Genomic DNA, 1440 nt, shown 5'->3' on the forward strand with positions numbered 1-1440 from the left:
CACCAGTAGAGTGCTGGCCCATTAGCATGTACTGAATTGCTCCACAAACAGTGCCCCCATTGGGAACGCAAACCGCACACAATTCAGTCCCGGCATCAGCACTTGGTCTCCCAAATGGAGAATTTTGCCCAGGATCTCAGAGAGCGAACACCACTTGACTCTGCCAGATCAAAGACTGAACAGGTTGGGAGCTGCAAAGAAGCAGGCTTTCTAAAGTACAAGTTACAGTCCAGATAACCAGGAATTGGGATAGAAAGAGTGATCAAGATGAAACGAGTTAAGAGAACAGAGACAAAGGTATTGTTGAGAAGAATTCAAGGAAGCGTAATCAAAGTGTTGTGTTAAACAGACAATTGTAGTAACTGAAATGAATGAAAATCGCTTATTGTCACAAGTAGGCTTCAAATGAGGTTACTGTGAAAAGACCCTAGTCGCCACATTCCGGCACCTGTTCGGGGAGGCTGGTACGGGAATTGAACCCTGCTGTTAGCCTGCCTTGGTCTGCTTTCAAAGCGAGCGATTTAGCCCTGTGCTAAACCAGCCTCTTTATAACTAGACATAAAGTGGGTCAGCAGACTTCAGAGGTGAATGAAACATTTGATGTAATTTTAATATAGTCTGGAAATCAAGAGTTAAATCAATTGTGATCAGTTTGCACAGCAGTCAAGACAACAAAATACTAAAGGGGTTGATGTGAAACCCTGGACTGGATTCACTGTTAAAAGTGGCATGGAAATCGCTTCTCGGCCTTTTGGCTAAGATAAGCGTAGGATCAGGTGTAATGCCTGGATCTGGTATGTCTCCCTTGTGGGGACCATGAATTGGATTCAATTTGAATTGATTTTTGGAAGCGGGAAGGAGCTGGATTAGGGGTTTGCCCCTGTCCACACTCCGAGATCTGGCTGTGTAACTCTGATAAAGTAATTTTTAAAAAAAAGAGGCACGGCAGCTTTGTTTAAAGATGTGAGTGGAAAGGAGCTGGATTGTCCAAGCCTCCGCGACAAAATCGCGATTGGCGGAGAATGGGCGTTTACGCTGAAATCCGGTCCGAAGCCGCTCTCACGATTCTCCGGTCTCCGCAGTGAAACCCACGCAGACGCTCCGCGGGATCCAAACTTGGATCTGGAAATTCAGTGGACTAAAACTCTAACTTAGAAACCTTGCAGTCTGCATATTTTTTTTAGCATATCTAGTTACTCAATTTAATACCCAGCTTGCTGATGATGTTGAATTTCTTGTTTTTAATTCATTAAAACATTGCCAATGATGAAAGTTGTTGCAATTAACTTTCACAAATGCTGTTACTTTTACGGTATTCTTCAATAAACTAACGAGCAAAATGCTTATTCACTATGCGGGACTTAAAACTCATGAATAACTTAACATCAGGCTGCATGTCTTCACTCATAGATGCCATGAGCAATTTAAGTTGAATTGCAC

At 43.0% G+C, this 1440-nt stretch overlaps 1 non-coding gene across 1 annotated transcript; it reads left to right on the forward strand.

Annotated features, from left to right (window-relative positions):
• Positions 1-735: 735 nt before the first annotated feature.
• On the forward strand, positions 736-930 carry LOC140399505 (U2 spliceosomal RNA). Its single transcript, XR_011937705.1, has one exon. It is a non-coding gene; the product is annotated as a U2 spliceosomal RNA (small nuclear RNA).
• The last annotated feature ends 510 nt before the right edge of the window (positions 931-1440 follow it).

This window comes from Scyliorhinus torazame, chromosome 22 (assembly GCF_047496885.1).
Source record: "Scyliorhinus torazame isolate Kashiwa2021f chromosome 22, sScyTor2.1, whole genome shotgun sequence".
NCBI classification, from domain to species: domain Eukaryota; kingdom Metazoa; phylum Chordata; class Chondrichthyes; order Carcharhiniformes; family Scyliorhinidae; genus Scyliorhinus; species Scyliorhinus torazame.